Genomic DNA, 19887 nt, shown 5'->3' on the forward strand with positions numbered 1-19887 from the left:
TAGAGTGAGCAATTCAATATAATGTTTTCTATTAAAGATAGATTAAAGGGAATTTGAGAGAAACTAGAAAACCAGAGCCTTCTCTTCACAGGTGTTGAGCACCTGAAACTTCCATTAGCTTTCTAAAGGCCTCTGTTTCTTTTAGGTTCAAGGTGCTCTGGGAACAAAAAGCACTTAAGAGAAACATGCTGCTTTGTAAATGGCAGTGGCCAATGACAGACAATAACAATCTGAGGAAGGACAAGGAGCACTTTTCTATACAAAGACAGGAGCACCTCTGGGAAAAAAAAAAAAAAAAAACAAAAAAACAAAAAAACAAAAAACACAGGACAACTTGATTTTTTTTTTTTTTTTTTTTTTTTTTCTGTGCTTATTTGAACAGAATGCTCTAGAGCAAACCTATTAAAAATCTTCACTAAATCTTGTTTCCGTTAAGGATTTGATATGATTTGTGAACATGGAACCCATCTTTAGCTTTGACTCAAAGTACACTATGCTGCTTTTCCCTTATTCTTTGTAACTTTAATTGTGCAGTAAAGTATTCTTAACCTCCTTATGTGGCACTATTCTAGGAGTCCGCTTTCTACTGTACATTTATCTTCTTTTATCACATCTTTGGCTTTTCGTTCCATAGCTATTGCATCTCAGTACTGCTCTCATTTTTAGTAACCTGTAGCCTAGCTTTCAAAAATCCCTCTCTTTTCAAAATATGCTTTATACCTTGTATAATCATCACTTTCTACAGGCTTCTCCCAGAGCAACAAATTTCAGTGCCAATGTGCAAAGTGCAATGCTGAGTTTCCTTTCACACTTATGCAACCATTGAGATATGAGGAAGTTGTACAGGTGTAGCAAAGGCAAGTTCAGCTCATTATATTTGCATTCCCAAACCCCTTCTTGCTATTTCTCTGAAGTGTATATCCTCAGACATCTTTCTTGCTCCCACATGCCATGGAGCCCCAGGGATTGATCCCTGAGTGTGGGTGCTGCTGGAAGTCAGCAGTTGAGAATGCAGTGAAGACTGGAGGCTTTTCTTCTCGGCTTGTCCCTAATGCTAATCATGCTTCTTTGTAGTTACTTTCCCCTGGGTAATGTAAATGAGTGATAACTCAGCCTGTAGCCCTGAGACCTTTCAGTAGAAATTGTCATACCTGTGTTTCAACAATAGTGCTACTAAACCAATGTTACTGATAATGTAATTGGCATATAAAAGGAAAAATATTGTAATTTTGCATCCTAAAGCTGCAGAGAAGAGGACTAGAGCCTCTTAAATCACACCAAAGTTCGTAATATAACTGCAAAAGCAGTGGGAAGGCGAGGAGGAGGAGGAGGATATCCAGCTTAATTTTGACCTTTCTGAAAACAATTGGTGAGCTAAAGAACTGCCTGAATTTGTGGTCTGGAGGTGACAGGTAACATGTAATATACAGTTCACAGTTTCCTTCTTTCCTTCATCCTTTGTGGTACTTGATAATGCAGCCAACAACTCTCTTCCCATAAAGGACATTGCTTTAAGCATGTAATCCCCAAACTCATTCCTCATTGTGGCTTTGGAAAAGGGTTTTGCCTATGCTATTCTGCCCATGTTTGTGGAAATGAGGGCAATAACAATCCCTTACCTTCACCATGAGCGTGTTACAGGGAAGACATTATTCCATGAAGATGAAAAGGTACAGCCTATTTGAGATTTCTACTGTTATCCATCATCTTTCTGTTAACTTCCACATTCTAATTCTATTTCACCTTCCTAATTTTGATAAAAGCTTGATAAAAAAGGGAAATGCACAGGCACAGCAGGAGGATATCTAAGAGAATTAAAGTGTTCCACTTGGCACAGTGCTTCTGTAATTCTTATTTCCTATTCAGGGCTTGGGTGTACCAGTTCAGGGTACAAGATACCTGGGATTGAAACCTGCCTAATCACAGTGCTCCCTGTGCCTTGCACTCCCTGTGGTACCTCTGCTTTCCCTAGAGCATGTTCCTGACTTCAAAAGGTCTGAAAGGAAATTCACATTTCTGCATTATAAAGAACACTGCAATGCCCACATGGAAATAGCATTACCACACAGTAAATAAAGGGTGGGGTGAAAGGATACTATCTCTGCTCCAAATACCTGATATTTCTTCCAATAGGGGCAGTACATCAAACTCTTCACTCTATATAAGCATGTTAGGTTGAGGAATAGAACTCAGCATAGACTAGGGATGGTGCTGGGCTTTACACTGAATGAGTGAAGGACCAAAGGAGAAGGATAAAAGTTATTCACAGAGGACTGAGGTGTTTTACCAGGGTGACACTGAGTCCAGTAGGGAGAACAATCAATAGCAATTTTGCCAATTGTTACTGCTTAATATAATGTAATGAGGAATGACCACAAGCTGTCATTTGAGAACCAATATTGCTTGTTAAGACCAGAAGTCCATTGATACTGCAGGGCTGCAGTGCAACATCTGGCAAGAAGTGCCATCACAGGGGTTGTCAGGAGCAGGCATCCTCACACAGGGAGCACCCAAGTGCTGTGGTGAGAAAAGCCAAAATTAGTTACATCATTGTCTCTGTGGGAGTTCTGAGCATGAAAAGACTCTTCCGCAGGACCTCCAAAGTGATATCCTGGTGCTGCTGTCTGCCAAGCTCAGCAGGCATCTGCCACCAATGGGGAGCCTCTTGGGCAGATAGAATTAAAAGGTGAAACAAATACTTGTGTGTATGGCCTATGAGAAACATTGACACTGAAAACTGATAAGACAAGGAGGCAGCAGGGAAAGAAGAAGTGTAAATGAAGTCCATTTTTGAGGGAAGCAGCAATGACCAGAACACAGTAGCTAGCCCTGAACTCTTTCTTCAAAAGCGGAAAGACCTGCTGAAGAGCAAAATCACGAATGTTCAATCCTGTTAAGTGAGCTCCCAGTAGGAGTAATTTTTAAAATGAAAAGCATGCCCACTGTTCAGAGATACAAGCAGGAGAATGGCAGGGGAATCTACAAAAGGAGAGAGGTGATGAAGAGAGACAGCAGGAAATCAAACTCCACTCAGAATAGCAACCTGCAAAGATCCAGCACACTCCTGCCTACAAAATAACAAATAAAACTCTCCCCAAGATGAATAAACTGCTAAAAGCACTGGTAGAAAAAAAATGAGTTGTACCTACAGGTACCTCATGGCCCTTTTAAACGGTAAGAGTTAGAAATCTTAATGTGAATACAAACCTACTTTTTTTTTATTATTTTTATTTTTTTTTCTTTCCTTTAATTCACATTATACATGCTTTTGTACTAGCAATGTATTGAATACAGAGTTTGGCAACTCAGGAGAAAACATTTTGTTTCCAACAACCTACATCACCGATAAAGTTTTTTTTGTGATTTTTGTTTTTCATTTTATTTTGATATATTAATCCTCAGAAAGGATATCAATTATAGATCCAAATTACTGTGAATGAGATACCTTCATATTAGATTTATACTTGGTATAGTGAGGGACGCCAGAAGCTAGTGTAATCTCTGTCTTAATCAGAAGAAGTCTGCTTAAGGAATATATTCTTGATTTGTAGGTGTTCTCACTGCCCACATTCATTATTCAGGTGTAAAAATTGCTCCATTTGTTAATCCATGGCATTAGCTTTCTGATAAGGAAGCTTGCAATGAGTTGCATATAATTTACTGTTGAAATAGCTGTGACTCTCATATTAGGAATATCAAGCATTATTTCAGGCTGATAAAGTAAGTAGATTTATTTATTTATTTATTTATTTATTTTATTTTATTTTCAACTTCATTGCCTTCACCAAGTTCAGAGGCATTTACTCTACCCTTCTCCAAAGTCTGACACCATCTAAACTCATTAGAGTGAGGAGCTTTGAGTGGTCAGGCATGGTACTAGGCCATAAGGACTCGATCAGGAATTTAAAGTCACTGCTCAAAACTAGAAAGATGGGTTGATTTCATTACTATTGACAGGCAGGTCCTTGAGACGTTTACCACAGGAGGAACTAATTTAGATAATAAATTCTCACTGGTGTTAACAAAGTAAGCTTTAATTCCTGTCCAAAAGAAAAAGGATTTCTTCTTTTTCCAGTAATGATATATTGGGATTTAATGCAGACATATTTAGATTATAGGCTGGTCAACAGTTTCACTGGGAAACTTTTGTCCAAGCAGTAATTTTCACTAAGTATAGCACCATTGTGTCACTTCTGCTTCAAGTTATAGATATTTCAGTACTGTACAAAACATCAGGATTACAAGACAATTATTAACTTCCATAGATAATTGTGAATTCTTCAAGACCAACAAGCTTGATTCAATAGTATGAAACTTCATTTAACTTACTACCTCCAGTTAATTTATCTTGTCCAAATTGCTTAGTAATCCTAAATCATTAAAGTGCTTAAAGTAATTAGTTTCAATTTTTATTTTGGCCCATTTTCATTAAAGCAGTTTCTTTTTCAGCTGGTTAGAGAAATCTGGTGAGGAAAAAATTGTGTTGAGGTGGTATTTTTTGCTTCCACAGGTGTGGTACTTTTGGTCAGTGTCTGTTTATATGGCATCCTCTTCCACAAATACACTGTGGGTAACTGAGCTAGGATGTCCCCATTGTGTTTGGGACAGTCACTAAGTACATATTAGCAGCACATTAACCTGGATTCTGTGCACTAGACAGAAGTGGGGTTAGGAGAAGAATAAATCTTTCCTCTTCAGTTTGTGAAACCTAGCAAAGCGATTGTGGCAGCAGCTGTGAATGCAAACACATTACTGATTTTTATTTAATAGGTTTAGTTGTTTTAGGATCCATGCAGGCACACCTGGACTCTTCCTTAAGACTGTTCTCTTTTCTGTTACTACTGCCTTAGATACAATAGCTGAGTATTTCCTGATGCAGGTGGCTAATTTGCAGCAAAACCCAGAGAAGCATTGAATTTCCCCAAGAATGAGTTTCTAAGTAGTTAAAACAAGCACCCAAATTTAAGGAATTTTTAGGAGGGCTACAACAATCTATTGGGATGGTTTCAACTACACAGGATGAACTGGCTCTACAGCTGGAGGTGATTGTCCCTGTGGTCTTCAATGTATTGAAAATAAAGATAGTGCTCAAAATTACTGGCATAAGTAACTGTATACCCAAGAATATTCATGACAGTTGCACTAATTTAGTGTGTGATCAGGATTTTGAGATTGCTATGATAATTAGGTTGGAAAGTGTATGCCCAGGCACGTAATGTCTGGCTTTGGAAATAGACTGAACATGCAAATAGGCACTCTTGTTAATCCTTTACTTTGTTTAAAGCACTGGAGATAACCAGCTCTACTGTTCACTTTAATGGGTCGAGTAGTACCCTCTATACCTTTTTTTCTTTGTTTCTTTCTTTATAATAGAAATAACCAGTAGGCAGTATTTTTTCCAGAATGAGGTGGAAGCCAAGTCAGAGAAGTAAGTCTGCATACATACTCCTATGTGTAGAATCATAGAATGGCTTGGGTTGGAAAGGACCTTAAAGATCTTCTAAATCCAACCCCCTGCCATGGGCAGGGACACCTCCCACTCGATGAGGTTGCTCAAAGCCCCATTCAACCTTGCTCAAAATTTCCTCTTTAAAGGATACGACTGTTTACAAAATGAAGCTCTGAAAATTTAGGAAGTGACAGAATCCGGCTTGCCTCTGCACATTTTGTAGAGGTCTGCTCTGTTTTTTTTTTGTTTTGTTTTGTTTTGTTTTTCATTATGATGAGTGCTTGATTATATGGCTACATGTTTTTTTACTCACAGGTGTCTGGGATGGATTAGGATCACTTGCTGAGCAGCTTTTCAATATTCTGTTTTATCATCATCGTTCAGCACGTGGCCCCATGTCTCGGGTATTGCTCTCCATTCAAGCTGTGCTCTGGATACATAATTATTAATTTCATCAGCAGCTTTTTGGTGGCAGTTACTGCTATTGTTTTCAGGTGGCTTGCAAATAGTGGTGAATTCTATTTCACCTCTCTGAGATGACGGAACATTGTTATCTTCATTTTTCAGGTGGAACAAAAAGACGCAGCAAGATTAAAGTCCAGAGGCTCTGCTAATTTCAGCCACCAAAGATCTTTCCTAATTACCCTTGTGGAAAGCTGATAGCATTAGCAATAGCCTTCATGTGGTTCAGTGCTAACAAAGCCTAGCCAACGGCTGTCACAGACATTTACTAATGGGAGAGGCTCTGGAGGCCTAAGCTCCTTCCAAACTCTGAAGGCAAATGTGCTGTGGACAGACACAGGCTTGCTGGCTTGTCCCCTCTGCAGCGTATGATCCATGAACAGCCAGATGCTCTGCTCTCCACCCTTGCCTCCAGCTGGAAGGGGGAGCTTTTCCCCATGTGCTGCCGAGAGCCAGCTGAGTCAAAACTACTGCTAGCCCTGGTGACTGGATCTTAGGAAGGCTTATAATGTGGTCAAATTTGGGCTGATTCACACAGAATTAGCAAAGTATCTGTTAACCTTTCCAGAAAATGATGCTAGGGTATATATTGTTCCTTCAAGTTGTTCTTAGAAAAAAAAAAGAACAGTCTGGAGTTGGATATTTCCCTACATATTTAGCCTGCAGGAAAATCTGCCTAGAATACTTCAGCCCCACAGGTTAAAATGTAGCAAAATTAAGAAGCAGGGAAATCCTGGATGACTTTACTGTCGAAGAGTACTTGTAGTGGCCTTGCTGCTAATAAGAAGGCATATACATGCACAGATGCACCCACGGAGACTTCATGCACATACACAAGCACAATAATTAGCAGGACGCTGGATGCCCTCTCATTTATTTCACTTGTTCTTCTCTGTACAGCTTAATCTTGCAGACAGTTTGCTTTAATCCTGAGTGGATGAAAACGGCAGGAGTTTGTATAAAATTGGTGTAAGTTTTCAGCCACTGAGAGCAGAACACATCAGAAGGCAATGCTGAATAAATCCAGAGGAATACCATGGCATTAATTGTGCATCGTGCTGAGCATACCTACTGTGGTAGAAGGTGACTCCCACCCCAGTGATGGATGGCATCCTGAATGAGGTAGGACCTCCTCATGTTTCACCTACGCAGAATTGCTGAAAGCTTCATGTTGTGGTCTAATGCAAATTAATTGAATTTAAATGGTAAACACTGAATTGTACAAACAACAGAAGTACAAAGTGAAAGAACCCACCACGGTCATTCCTCTTTTGGAAATGTGGTAACACCTTCAGAGAAAAAATGATTAAATGTGTAGGGAAAAAAATCATTTGCCAGTGGAAAAAAAATGCATTAGACCTTTTAAAAAGTGACCTGCCAGATGTTTTGTATATTAATGATATCTTTTACATAATATAAGTGAGGGTAATGCATGAATCAGTAAGGGCTCAAATTTACAAGGAGTGTGAAACAATAATTTAATTCTCCTGAGATATGTTATCAACTCCAGTCCCATGCTTTTTATACACATGTAAACTTCAGTGGAAACCATCTTAACTGCTTTCCTTCTTATTAAACAGTCTTCCAAAATCTATAATTCAGTGAGACATTAAGCAGTTGGCATTTGTTGCTATACAATCCAATTCCACAAGCCCCACTGTGAATTCAGCGGGGCATTCTCTACTAGCCAGCTTCTGTTATCAGTAACTCTACATGAAAGAACTTGCATTTTCCTACTAATGAAGAAGACTGAAGAATAATAAAGTTGTTCAGTATTTTAAAACCTTAGTGTGGATTGCAGCCTTGAGATTTAAATGCAGAGAACTGTTGAGATGCTTTTGAATAGAAGTGTCTCTCACTAGTAAGTGCCCGTATACTTTTAACTCCTACAGATGAACATATACAAGTTACAGTAACATTTAGACATCAGGAGGATATCACTGAATTCTATTAGGAAATCTTAAATATTAAATGAGCTGTATCTATATTAGAAAATTATGAGTATGATCTGTGTCTTTTAGGAGCATTATTTTTGCAGAACGATAAGTTTTGCCCTTCACACAATTTATTGACTGATAAGCATTTGAGCAGCACTCCTGACATAGGTTCTGACCTCCAAGGCCTCTACAGACATACAGTGCACTAAGGTCTTCATTACTCCTTCATTATCAACCTTGAGTTTGCGTGGTGTGCCACCATCTCACCTCCATGAGCCCACTGGAGCTTGAGGAAGCAACTTTCATTAAGTGAAGCAGCTGGTGGTGCTCCCAAGATGACCATTGTCACTACATGACAATGGATGTGTCAGGTAGCAAGCTCTCTACCGATGAAGCAGCTAAGCTGGATGTGGAGGCATGGAGCTTGTATTGGGTCTACATGACAAGGTTTTTGTAGTGTGGGGCTGTAGTGGTGGCCTCTGTGAGAATAGTTCAGAAGCTGCCCCATGTTAGGTAAGGGCCAGTTTCAGCTGGTTGATGTGGCCTGGAGGAGGCTGCAGCCCATGGAGAGCCCCCGCAGGAGCAGGCCCCGGGCCAGAGCTGCAACCCGTGGAGAGGAGCCCACACAGGAACAGGGGGTCGGGGTGAGCTGCTGCCATTGTTTTCTGGTTACTTGCCTGAAGAACAGGATATTTACTCTCTGGTAAAACATGTAATGCCCTGCTTGTTTCTTGGGTTATCATTTCTGCTGCAAAGTCTTCCCCATGCTGTCCTACCTGTCTCTGTTAAATCAAGGGGTACATCATTGCTTTTAGAAAATCACAGACCTAGTTTACTTCCTTGGATATCAGTCTATCTGCCTTGGTCCTACACAACCAAAGAAGGGAATATCAGCATCGTGGGAGTAATGTGCAACATCACATTAATCTGGAGAAATGTTTTCAACAGGGAGGATTTTCAATTTAGCAGATAAAAGACTGTTTTGGGGAATAAAGTGCTCTGAGTTTTTGACTCTCTCAGTGGAGGAGAGCCTGTATCCCAAAATCAGTAATATTAGGGTGAGTTTGCACCACTGAAACCAGAACAAGTTTTGCCACATATTTGTAGATGGGCAGGCTGGAGATTTTGCTTTTCTGGGCTTGTATATTTCTTTCTTTCTTACTTTTTTTTTTTTTTTTTTTTTTTTTGGCTAGATAAATTATTGCCATAAGAACATTGCTAAAATCATTGTCAAGTATCAACTGCAAATATCTTTTACAGAAAAATGCTCCATCTCCCTACCTTCTGCACAAACAATTATGAGGTTAGAGAAGTTTCTGCATGGGGCTTTTTTTTTTTTTTTTTTTTTCCCAGTAAAAACATTGTGCCAGCAGAAGATTTCTAAGATGCACAAAAGTATGTAACACATTAATGATCCTGATTTTTAATGAATTTTTAAATGAATTTGTGCCGGTGCAATCAGTTTTGTTAACTGCTGAGCAACAGTGTCTGTGTTCACAATTAATTGTGGAAGTAAAATGACAGCCACGTAGATAGAAGCTGGATTTAAATCAGCAAGTTCCAATTAAATACATGACTGCAAACTACACAACTGCAGATCTGTAAAAATGATATTGTCAGTAAAGATCAGAGAGGTGTTTGAAGACAATTATGACATCAGCTTAAGGGTTGAAATTCTGTACTTTCTCATGTCTGTAAGGAGACCTGGATCTCTCACTTCAAAAACCTAAACTGTAGGGGTGAACGGGAAGCACAGAGAAAGGCCATGACAGTGGTGTGTTGCAAGGACTCCAGATATGCCAGGACAGGAAGGTCGCAGGGCCTCTGTTTTGTTAATTGGTCTAGAAAAAGAAGGTTTGTTCCTCCTGTGGACTACTGTAGAGACAGAGTGCCAGCCTCTGTGTGCAATAATTGCAACTTTAAACTCTCCTGTTTGGATAAGATTTCTTAAGAAGCAAATTGTTAAGCATATGGATTGTTCTGGCTAAGAGCAAAAAAGAGCACTGCATTTTAGGACATTAGGACATGGAAAGGTGGCATCCATTGCCTCAGAGAACAACTCAGGATCACTGCTGCATTATTTGAATTGCCTTTATTTTTCATTTATTTATTTATTTATTTTCTCATTTTGGGACATACAAGAATGAGGAATAGTTGCCTACGTTTAGACCTTTTGAAATTTACTTGTTGTATAGCAATTTCTGAGAGAAAAAAACACCGAGTAGAATCGTTCATTTGCTGGAACACTTTTGCTCATCTCTTTTTGTAGATTTTTTGGCAATGTGTGAGTAAGATGTGTGTCACACCTGCTGCGGTGTAGGCTAATATGCAATTGTCCATCAGGAGACCCATCTCAGTGGTATTCTTTAGGATACTGCAGCAGCTTTGAATAACCTTCAGCTGTGCTATTGTTGTGTGTTGGAGAAGAGTTTGTAAGCTTCCTGAATTTGCGGATGTGGGGGACAATCAAAGTATCTTTCTTTGTGAATTGTAGGCACCCCACAGAGATGCTCCTTTCCTTCAAGTTATTCACCACCAGCAGATGTGAAGGGGGGGGGCAGTTGAGAACTACTCAGTCACTTCTCAAGTGACGTCCTGTATTTTTGCCATTGCAACATGGGGACTCGGAAACTTTCTATGAGTCCCTGCTGTTGACAGCCAAGCCTGGCTTCCGTGGGTCGCTGGGTTTGAAGACCTTGAGGTAGGACAAAGGACATGCCCACAAGAATGGTTTTATTTCATAGCTAGTGAAGTAGAAAACATTTCCTAAATTTATTACAAATCTTGAAGAAAAAAAGGAGAGGGACATTCATCCAGCCCCAGGCTCCTTTCATCCAGCATGAATGTCACGTGACAGTGAGAGATACCAAAGATAGAAAACACTGGCCAGATTTTTTTCTTGCCTGCTTCTGTTTTCATCTGCATGTAGCCAGCTGGAGATGCAGATTACAGCTGGTTTATTATTTTCTTGAAGAAGTGTCTATTTTTTGGCAGGCCAAATGCAGGCAGAGACACAGTAAGAGACACTCCACATGTTCCAGGAGCACCAAGGAGATGGGCTTGGAGCAACATCCAGGTCCAGCAGTGAACATCTGTCCTAGCCACTGGTGCTGCAGGGACAGGAGGGTAAGTGGAGGCTCGGCGCTGGGCAGGACATGTGCTGCCTGCAGGCTGGTGACCCTGGCAGCCTGGTCCTGCTCTAGGGGTGCACAGACCTTTGTGCACTGGGAGGAGAGACAGTGACAGGTCTTGTCCTCTATTATCCTTTGAAATAGGGATTATCAGTGTTAGTGATGCTCAGCTATTCTTCTGGGCACATTTGTTATCCCTGTCTATGCCAAGCTCTGATACAGTTGCAGGCCCAGCTGCAGTTGTCTGGCTTGTTCACTTTGCCAAGGGCTAAAGGGAGATTGATCAGAAAGAGTTGAGTCACTGGGATGAAGGTACAGGGTGGATGGCATGGAGATGGCATGCCATGGCATAGAATAGAACAGAACAGAGCAGAATATGTTTTTAAAGCTGATAGTTGCTTTGCTGTCCTATTCTCTGGCCTCCTGATCTTGAGGTCTATTCCTCTGCTGTGACAGAAAGAGCAAGAGAGGTTAACTGGGGAATTAGCCACTCCTTATACAACTGGCATATTTTCTGCACTGGAGAAACATAAGCAGCAAAATGAGTGATCTTAAAGGAAAAGTGGAGGTGTGGATTCTTGACAGGATGGAGGAAATAAAGTGATTTTAGTCCTTTGGACTTTGGACTGTAGTTAAGTGGCTTTGGGGCAGTTGGTCTATGCAAGAAAGATAGGTCACACAGAGGGGCAGTTCAGGAAGTATTACTTAAATATTAGGATCACATGACAGTAAATATTGGGATTACAGAACAGTATGACAGTTAAGCAGTTTATTTATTTGTTTGTTTGTTTATTTTCAAAACTGATTTTAAGGGCATCCCCTGCCTCAGGTGGTCAGCCTCTTCTTGCAAAGGCTGTGAAAGCATCACAGAGACTTATCTGTGACCACAGCTGAAAATGGTATCATAATAGCCAGACTTAGACTGTACTTCAAGGTCCTCCTTGAAGAATCTGATGCAGGGCAGAGAAGTGACCAGGGTGAACTAGCCTATTTTTGCCAAATTTTCTGTGATTTTAAAATTTTGCTGCTAAAGAAAATTGGACCCAGACAAAAATAAATCAATTCTGTATGCATAGGCAATAAAAATCATTTTTGTACTTGTTTTGCGTTGCCTGTCCTTCCCCCCACACCTCTTTGTCATTCAAAGTATGCTCATAGGAAACTTCAAGGGAAGCTGCCAACATTATCAACATCAAGAGAGACAGACACACCAATGACATAGGATGTAAGTGAAAGGGTACCACTGAGAAAAGCTACACAGATGGTATTATAGATTAAAAAACCTGGCATTTCTAAAGCTCAGGATTGTTAAAAACAGAAACAGATAGAAGGTGAGAGGGTGAGAGAGAGGAGTAGCTTGCTTATTCTGTCCTTCTGGTTTGATATTTCTAGAGGCCCCATCTGTACTTTGCAAGAATGGGTTTGTGCTTTTGGTTGTATTCCCAGCTTGTTCTTCTTGGTGTTTATAGACTATCCCACATGACAAGTTCTTTGCCAAGCATGCTGATAGGTCCTTGCAGCAAGAATTGTTCTGTTCTGGGGCTGTGCTGAGGCATTTTACATTCCCAAAGTGAGGTACAGTCCAGAGAAACCCTGTGAGGAATGGCTTTGCTGTTTGTGGGGCAGAGCAGTACTAGGTCTCTCTCTTGGCCTGCCTTGCTTTTAACTAGAATGACAAATTCTGTTATAGCCATTGCTCATTCATTCTCTCTTTGCCTAAAACTAAATCATTTACTCTATTAGTTCCCAAATCATAGCCTCTTGCACCCTATTAAAGTGTGTTTTCTAGGGTGCTCTGAAGTGGTGATTTCAGGAAGGGAACATGTTCTGAGAAATTCTGGTAGTGCTATATTTGAGCAAAAGTTTTCAAAAACCAGACTTGTGTCTTTCACAAGGCCTCTGGTATTACTGGCACTGAAATTTCAATAAGGAAACTGAAAAAGGCAAAAGGGGCTCTGTGAGGCTTCTGAAATATTTGCCCAGAGTTGCAAAATTTCAGGAATTCTGACTTCTGAACAAACTACCGCAAAAGAGCCATCTCCTTCCTAGGAATTTATGACAAAAAACAGCCCCCTGGTGTGACAGCCTGTCCCCAGCTCACTGTTCTCCCTGCCTCTAGAAAGAACAAAGCTCTTCTCTCCCTCTGAGCACTGCAGCTTTGCAGTATAGCTGGTGCCACTTGCTACTGCTGGGCACCCCGTCCACACCTCCTGGCAGCTTCCCTCCTCCTGGCTCTCCTGCGAGGTGATGCACCCAAATGTCCACAATGACGGTGCACATCCAGCATCTTGCCTATGATCCCAGCCAACAAGAAGGCAATAAGGAGATTCAGAAATATTTTCTTCTCTCCCAGTCCCCTTTGTGTTGAAATTTCACCTGTCCGTCTATACATCTGCCTGGAATAGCACTTTTTTTTTCAGGCAATATGCTTTGGGTGACCAAGGACAGTTTGTGCTTGCAGTTACTCTCTGAGACCTCTGCAGTCAGCACTTCATGGCACTCCATTTAATAAACCAAGCCCAAGTTTGCATCTTTGTCATCGTCTCTCTTAAAATGTTTGAGATTATGACAAGTATTTGAAGTAAAAAGAATTTCTATGTGAACAAATGTTATTTTCTTGCTGAGGACTAGATTCTACAGATATGAGCCTCTGAGAAATAAACAGACAGACAGAAATGTATAGAAAGACAAATGCGCGATTGATAAAATTGGTCTTGTACTCAGATCTGTTTCCAACATATTTCAAAATAGCAGCTTTGGAAGATGCCACTTCCTTTTACAGCCCTGTTCACAAGTGGTAAGTATAGTTTGCTAGAATTTTGGTCTAACAATTTAATCACCAAATTACCTTGAGCAAAGGTTTGCCTCCCATCATTAAGTGATTCAGTCAAGGTAACAAGTAAAATAAAGCCTGAGGGATATAGTAGTCTCAGATATAAGCCTTATTTTACAAGAAAGAACAGTGTAGTTAGGCTTTCTTCTGAGTTATTTTTGTGTTTTTGTGCTTTATCACAGCTTGCAAAAGCAGGGATTACAATATGTAGCTGTTGATCAATATTAAACTAGTAGAGAAAAATGTCAAGGAGAAAAAAATTTGAAATCATACTACATTTCAACACCAACAGAGAAAATCCCAGCATTGTTAAATGGCAGCAATAAAACTAGCAATTGTTATTTAGTTTTAAGTAATGAACCAAATAAAAAATATGGAACTTGCTACATTGCCTCCCAAATGGAGCTTATTACACTGCTGCTTGAATGTTTGTACAATCTTTAATCTAAACATTTTCTCTTCAGGTCTTAATAATAGGCATGGGTAGTTGCAATTTGCTCCCACTTCAAAGGCAAAAATGAAAGAGGAAAACAAAATGCTCTAACAAATCAGATGTGCACAGAAGTGGCTCTTGCAGCCAGAGGAGGTTGGTTGTTAGGGCTGAAAGTCAGAGAATTTCACCCCACAATTTATCTTTCAACCAGGTAAGGGCAGGATTAGCATGTGGGCTCTCCAAAGCTGCTCCCCCAGTGAGAAGGAAGAGCCATTCATCACTATTTACTGGGCTTTTGTTCTGCTGCAAGCCCTTGCAGAGAAGAAATAAAAAAGAGTAATTTGTGTTTCTCAAAAGGAGACCAACACACATTCTCATAGATGCTTCAAGGATTTTTTTATTATATTTTTAATATATAAGCAACCGAGGAAAACATTTAGAGGTGAATGTTAATATATTCCACTCCTCATGGCCCACAGTATTCTCAATTCTCAGTTCATTTTTTTTCATTATGCATCCTTTGTTTCCAGAATTACTGTGATAGTTTACTGGTTTGAAGGATTTTAGAGTTGCAGTCATAAATAGAAGCAAATCTTAACCTTGAAACTTGAATGACAAAATAATCCTATTTGAAACAACTCCTGAGTGGCACATGGACAAGACAGAAAGAAATTAATTCCTTTTTTTCCTGCAAATGCCTACCTCAAGCTTAAATTGCTGTTTAAAACTGATCATCTGATAAAATCCCAAATTTTAAAATGTTTGGCTCTGATTTCTGATGAGGGAAGGAGGCAGGCTGGGGTATTTATTCCTGTCCTTGGACCTGTGGTTACATGACTCCTCATATTCCCCTTCCCTCTGGGACCCTGATGCTCACAGCTCCACATGTGGACAGAAATCTTTACGAAAAGCATAGATTTAGATGCTCACCTGCAAGGTAAATAAACACATCTCCCTCTTGGGCGGCAGTTGGTTTCTTTAGATATTTTTCTGGTGTCTGGCGTGCTTGTTGCAGGGAGGTATGGCTCTCTATTCACCCAGCTGGGCTGGGAGCAGGACCTGCCTGCTGGGGCTGATGCTTTGCCTGGGTACTCAGCCTCTGTCCACGTGCCTTCTCTTCCGGGTGGCCTCAGAAGCCAGGTCAAGCAGGTGATGGAGTATTCTGGGGGGGCTGGAGGTGCAAGAGACCCACCCTTTGCAGCCTGGGACATGGTGCAGTTGCTGCTGTGAGTGCTTGTATCTGAATCTGTCCCTGCACTTGTTGGTCCTGGGTACCCAAGGCATGTTAAACGCTTCCCTCTGTGACCCACAGCACGTCTTGCTATGGGACATATAAAGCTACAGATTATGAGCTTTTTGTGGAATACTGTAGTGACATTTAATAAATTCATGACATTTAGTAGGTCAGATTAGAGAGCCTAGTGCAGCATTTGTTGTTAATTTTTATTGTACCTATAGACTTTACCCTTCCTTATAGGAACTCTCCCTCAAGAGAGTCAAGTCTGTATTAAAAATAGAAAATGTATGAATGTCCTTATCACCATCAAGTAGAAAAGAAAGTGAAGCACAATGCCATGGAAAAAGTTGTTCCAAATAAGCAGGCCTTGACTTACTGTACTTCATTAGTGTGCAGCAAAACCAAGACCTGGCTCGCCCTTCTGCTGGGCAGCCAAGGTTGCCCAGCTCAAACCTGATGTCACTTGGGCTGAGATCCCCCTACAGCTTCCCAAGTATTTACATCCACACTCAGAAGCCTCTGGAACACAGAGGGTCCTATGCTTCAAACTAGTCACACATACCTAACCTGTAGGATCCTCTAGGATCTGTTTCAGATAGGCTCATACAACCAGTTTAAACATTACACTTTTTTTTTTCTTTCTTTTTTTTTTTTTTTTCTTTTTCCCAGATTATGGACACAGTATGCATTTCTGCATTTCTGGCTTCCACATTCCTTGCAATGAGAATTTCTAGCACATTCAAACTATTGGTTAGCCACTAATCTGTAAGCCACAAGAGACTGCCCACTAGGAATTGGGATAGCAATTTATTTTCCAAGTTATGATAGAGACCTTTTCCTCATTCAAAGTTAAGTTAAAGGAAAAAAAGCAATTAGAAAGATATTATTTAAGCCTGAGTATACACCAGGCAGAGACAGTTCTTGCTGCCAGCAACAAGACTCTTGGGATCTATCAAATACCGTAAGTTGAATATAGATCTTTTAAAATCTAGGACCAATTAAATATCCAGAAGGACTACAATTTAAAAGAGACTGGAAATTTCAATTAAGTATAAAAATTTAACAAAGGTTACCTATATTTAAAAGGACATAATTCATTGCTACTTATGCTGAGGGATGGAGATGTTGAATGGCAGGTCTGTATGTTGGGTGGAGAAACCTGAATCCTAAATCTGACTGGTTCAGTGAAAGTCAGAGGTATTACATCAGTGTAGATAGAAAAGAGTGTTACAACAAAACTAAATCTCATGTGGTTACTGTTCTGAGAGATAAACTGTTTTAGGGAAAAATACCCACACACGTACATGCACAAGACACTAGAAGCTTTAATGATTTTTTATCCAGTTTTATTAAGTTTTACAGACATTATGTTCTTCCTGGGATCATCCAGCATCAACATTAATGGGGAAGACTTGCGGCCATATCAAGTGACCAGAAGTGTGTGTGACACAGCTGGATCAGCTAAACCAGGCTGTGATCTTCATAATTTTCCTAGTAATTCCTTGCTTCTTTTTTTATCAAGATATATACCTACATAAACCCAGGGAAAATGCCTTGTGTTTCTATGGTCACCTAGGCCAGTGCTGGGTAACTACTGTAAGCCAAGGAATTCCAGGCACTAGTTCCTACGTCTTAGGATGTTCCATCCTTGCCTTGGAGCAAGGGTTCTCCTTGGGATATCACTGAGCAGTCTTTAGGTGTGTGATGATTTCATGACAATTTCAGGAGATGTTAGCACCTTCCTTCTAAGATGGGCAAAGGTAATTTATCTTATCAGGAGCTATATATATATATAAAAAAAAAAAAAAGAAAAAAAAAAGGTGATGAGAATTTCAGTCTGGCTGATAAAACTGAAGTCTTGCACCTCTTGGGAAAAGTTTTTGAGTCTGGCTCAGATTAACAGTGATCAAAATACCTTTTTGTCCTGGGAAGGTAAGAGAGTGCTTTTGTCTCAGGCCTTCACTTGCTGACAAAGGTTAGTGTTTTGCATCTACAGATCTGACCTAAGGCTGCTGAAGTGCTCAAACAGGAGAATGTGGAAAGCAAGGAGGAATTATCTGCAGCTAAAAGACAAGCCTCCCAACACAGGTTAAAGCTGTTTTGCTTTCAGCTGCTGCCTCTCATCTCATGTTGTCTGATCTAGCATCTGGCTGACAGTCAGAGACACCCTGCAAAATGAGCCACAACAAAGGCAGGAGACAGAGGGGAACTGCTTCCCTCTACATCAGTGTCTTACGTTTAGTGCCAAGGAGGAGAGGAAGGTACGGGTGTGAGGTCTGAAAGCTTTCTCCCTGCTAGGTGAGAGAGGAAGAGCCTGAAAGTGGGAGCCTTGTGAAAATTTCCAGTGTTTATTGGGGCCACAGAATAACAAAGGAAATTATGTGTTGCGAAGGAAGGTACACCTCTCTGAGACAGGAGAAAGGCAGAAACATAATCCTGAATGAAGAATTTCCTTGGAAGGAAAGAGCCAAAAGAGATCGTATCCCTGCTTGGAAGATGAGACAAAAAGGAAAGACAAACCAGGAAAGAGTTGCTTAATTAGGGAGGAAAAAAATGATCGCAGTAGTAGAAATGATGTAGTTTGCACCATAATAGCAAGCACCAAATATAGATAGTGAATGAAACTCTTCAAGAGAGACAGTGGGACTCGGTGCTTGTTAACGGCTAATGCCAAGCAATATTCATTTACCCCCCCAGGTATTAGTGAATATTAATATTATGTCGTTAGCAAGCTTTCAGTACTACTGGCAATATGTTGTGCCTTTTCTGGAGTGGAATAAAAGAACTCAGTTTCTAGCCCTACTAATTTTATATCTTTTATGAGCAACACATTTACTTTTAAAAATAAAATACAACATGTAAAAGTGGTAATTTACAGCTAAAGCAACTAATTTCTGGTGTTCTCATTAAGCCTATTTTATGCACCTGTCTTCTATTCACTCTTTTGAAATTGTAGACCACAAATAAGTGTACTGGGAGTGAGTAATTAGCCATAATTATTGTTTCTTTGTAATATTTTGGGATGTTGAGAAGATTTCTTACGTGAGGATGCCTTTTGTAAGGAGAGAAATATTTGTAGTGATTCTGAAGCTTATGACTTGAGCCTGCACATTGATAGCAGCCTGCAGTGAGGAGAGCAAGAATGAATTAAAGCAGGGTGCTTGTGACTGCAGGTTTCACCAAGGACAAATCCCAACATAATTTAATCACCGCTAGGCTTTAAATAATTTTCACGAAATATTTGCATTTTTATGTCTGCTAAAGGCTTCAATAGTTGCAAGCTCTTTGATTTCCCAAATTTGCCATAATGGGGTGTATGTTTAAATACACCTGTACATATAATGATCTTCAACATTGCTGATCCTCTGTGTAATGAATTAGATTTTTCACTGTTGTAAATAGACATGATGCAAGATTAATAAACTAAGCCAAAGAGTATTGATACGTGGCATTGATGTAAAGCAGGTTAGAGGGAAGCTAATTAACATGCTTGAGTGATTTACAATCTAATCCTATACAAAACATTGGAAAACAAACTTGTGAACACTGAAACAATGAATCTCAGCTGAAGTATTAAAAACCATGGTTCAAATTATGCCATGGTTTGTCCCCTCAGCACTCCTTAATATTACAATAGGTATGATTTTGCAGACTAAATATAAGCATTGGTATTTATTTTAAAGTTGGATTTAAAGTGAAATCTCTTCTTCTCACGTTTTTTTTCAAGAAATGACTGGATTTCTCCATCAATTTGCAAATCTAAACTATTCAATTCAAAAAGTAACTGCAACAGTGTGAAAAGCTATTTACAGGTCTGCAGCCATCTCTGGTTTCATCAATTTGTTTTTCAGTCTTTTCTGTTATTTCTTGTTTCTTATGGATCTCCTGGGACAGCTTCTTGCTTGAGGAGAGAATGTCAATAGCTCATTCGTCCTCCAGGATGTTTCCTTGCAACAATGAGAACACTCCCCAAATTTAATCTAGTTCTTTTGCCTCTTTTCTGTAAAATCAGGGGGAAAAAAAAGTTATTTCAAGAAACATGAGCATCATCTGAATAAGGCTGCTATGTAATAACTGTCTGGGTTTGCCTGTTTTGTACAAAGGGATATTAAAATAGACCATGACTTTCAAAAATCCATTAATGAAATTCAGAACTATTTTAGGCACTAAGTTCGGAGTAGCTCAGATGCTAGACAAAATTTATCTGCAAAAAGCTTTCTGCTTTGTTTTGGTTTTGAATTCACTTACATAATTCCTCAAACATGTAATTAAACTTCATGTACCTGTAGGTTAGTCTGCTGGAACATTTATTTTGAGGAACTACTTTATATTTTCTTGGGGCTGTAAGATATCTCTTAGCATGTGCAATACGAGGGTGTGCTGTAATATTGGTGGTATTGTAAAA

General features: G+C 39.9%; 1 long non-coding RNA gene across 1 annotated transcript in view; it reads left to right on the forward strand.

The window, feature by feature from the left end:
• The window catches only part of LOC113842883 (uncharacterized), a 45735-nt gene that overhangs the window by 9987 nt on the left and 15861 nt on the right, over positions 1-19887 (forward strand). Inside the window, exon 2 of the long non-coding RNA XR_011808491.1 lies at positions 6812-7033. This is a non-coding gene — a long non-coding RNA (uncharacterized lncRNA). The remainder of the gene's footprint in view (positions 1-6811; positions 7034-19887) is intronic.

This window comes from Anas platyrhynchos, chromosome 1 (genome assembly GCF_047663525.1).
Source record: "Anas platyrhynchos isolate ZD024472 breed Pekin duck chromosome 1, IASCAAS_PekinDuck_T2T, whole genome shotgun sequence".
Lineage (NCBI taxonomy): Eukaryota > Metazoa > Chordata > Aves > Anseriformes > Anatidae > Anas > Anas platyrhynchos.